Source organism: Tachysurus vachellii, chromosome 10, assembly GCF_030014155.1.
Source record: "Tachysurus vachellii isolate PV-2020 chromosome 10, HZAU_Pvac_v1, whole genome shotgun sequence".
NCBI classification, from domain to species: Eukaryota; Metazoa; Chordata; class Actinopteri; order Siluriformes; family Bagridae; genus Tachysurus; species Tachysurus vachellii.
Genome location: NC_083469.1, coordinates 1,762,501 through 1,765,000, shown reverse-complemented (window position 1 = coordinate 1,765,000; position 2,500 = coordinate 1,762,501). Strand labels below are relative to the sequence as shown.

At 45.4% G+C, this 2,500-nt stretch overlaps 1 protein-coding gene across 1 annotated transcript in view; it reads right to left on the bottom strand.

The window, feature by feature from the left end:
• Nucleotides 1-2,500, bottom strand: part of ppp1cb (protein phosphatase 1, catalytic subunit, beta isozyme) — an 18,083-nt gene that overhangs the window by 10,336 nt on the left and 5,247 nt on the right. The gene's annotated exons all lie outside the window — the stretch shown is intronic.

The window sequence follows — 2,500 nt, the reverse complement described above, 5'->3', positions numbered from 1 at the left end:
CTGTCTCCGCCCATATTGACAAGACACGCCCCTTTCTGCTCATTGGCTACACGTTTGTTTTGTTTTTGTTTAGTTTGTCGTCCCGACTCAGTTTTCTGAAGCGTTTCTCAAACAACGGAGACCTCACCTTTAAGATCAAAATGCAAAAACGAGCAACGTCGTCAAAGTTTGCGATAAAACGAACAGATCTTTTACCGACAAATAAACCTTTGTAGCTCGAGTGGTCCTGGAATTAGCTCAAGATCATCAACACTCTGATCAAATCAAACACCGGATCAAAAGGTTCAACACCGATGGGAAACTAAACCCTCACTCTAAGAATGGCTCAAAAATGTCCATGAGGCCGTGACCCTCACCCAGTGGTTTTGGTAAAGGGCCGAAGCTAACGGTGTCCAATGCTAACCTGACCTGGCCAACAACACTGACGTGGAACTGCCGCTAGGCTGAAGATCGGGTTTAATAAGTAAATGCCAAACTGACACTCGCTCGAGGAAAGGGTCAAGAATGTTAGTGAAAAACTAACCCTCGTGACCATCAGGTCAACACCACTGATGCAGAACTAACACTTGCTTGGAGCCCTGGTCAACAACCTCATTGCACCGCTGACCTATAAACAAAGACTGGGCCAACAACATTCATTCCAAACTGCCCCTCACTCAGAGATGGGGGTAACTAACTCTGGATATGAGATCAGGTCAACGACGATGATGAAAACCTTGAACACGGTCCAGACGGTTCAGAAACGCAGTATCTGTGGCTGCTGGCAGCAATTCGTCGATATTTTCTGCTTGTTACAGCGCGAAAGGAATTCCCGAGCCTCGACTTTCACGCTCACGCTCTAACAGCCAACTGTTGTTGAATTTACACTTCCCTCGATTTTCACACACACTCAAAACGGGTCGTGCAAAGTAGAGAAATCTCACAAAACTGGTAAAGTTAGGAGGAACGAATGCTTCCACTGTACGTAACGTTCAGCTCGACAACGAAGTAAAGAACTGAGTGTGTGTATGTAGCATGAGCAGGAACCTTTAAGGTTAAACAGGCAGCACTTTTTCCCAGTATAATAACAGTCCCAATGGCAGAGGATAAACACCCGTGAAGATTCTTCAGCGTTGCGATATTTCAAACACAAGACATCTATTACCCCTTGTCCATGAAAAAGAACCGGGTGCTGGTTCAGAGCTAGCGCTTGTGCTGGTTCAAAGTTAGTTCCACTGGAGAACCTTCTAAGAACCGGTTTGCCTTTCCATCGGTTAGAGAGCATCACAGCGCCGAGTCTGACGTCACTGTATACGTGTCACGTTACACAGCGACGTTAGCGCAGCAGCGACAAACACAAACACAACAATGGCGGATGTTGCTTTACTGTTAATGCTCATGGCTTTGTGAACCTACATTAACACCCAAACGTGACGAATCCAACGTGTACGTGCAGCTCCATGTAATCTGTATAAACGGAGGTTGTAATGGAGAAAGTACATAACGTTATTTTATCATTAACACAGAAAAAAGTTAGCCTTAGCATGTAGCTACTTACTATAATGTGTGCTGATAATGTATCATATCACGGTAAAGTAAAAGTGTATTAAACATTAGTATACTTAAGGTACATTATCAAAAGCTCTAACAGTAGCCCCGCCCACAGCCCCTACTTAAGGTACATTATCAAAAGCTCTAACAGTAGCCCCGCCCACAGCCCCTACTTAAGGTACATTATCAAGTGCTCTAACAGTAGCCCCGCCCACAGCCCCTACTTAAGGTACATTATCAAATGCGCTAACAGTAGCCCCGCCCACAGACCCTACTTAAGGTACATTATCAAAGGCGCTAACAGTAGCCCCGCCCACAGCCCCTACTTAAGGTACATTATCAAATGCGCTAACAGTAGTCCCGCCCACAGCCCCGCCCACAGCCCCTGACACAAGGCGGTTCTTAAGTCTAGACCAGCAACGTTTTGGTGCTACTTAAGAACCACTTTTCCTGGTTCAGAGCCGGTGCTTTGGCTGTCGAAAAAGAAAGAACTGGTTCTAAATTAGGCTCCGAACCAGCACTCAAACTGCCCCGGTGGAAAAGGGGCATATGAGTATAATTAAATTGTTCTCTTAGCAGATCTCAGGTTGTTAGGAAGATCGGGTCAGAGCACAGCCGTGTCAACGATCCTGCGGTCGCTGGAGCCAAGAGGCTCGAGCACAGGAAGCTAAACAGAAGGTTTGAAGGTTCCTGGATTTGGTTCCCTGGTCTTCCTGAAAGTGGTGGTTCCTTGGGGATGTTTAGTGAGTAAAACAACTGGTGTACCACATCACATTACCTTTAAGAACCGTTGAGGAGTTATTTTATTAGTTTTTATATCAATAATCTGAGTTTCCGTAGATCTTGATCGTATATTCGCGGTCATACGATATCCGCTCCGTGTCCGATGGCATTACAGCGCAATGAATTGCCGTTCCTCCAAAACAGGAATTTTTTTAGCCAAATTTCCAACACAAAAGTGGTGTATAGA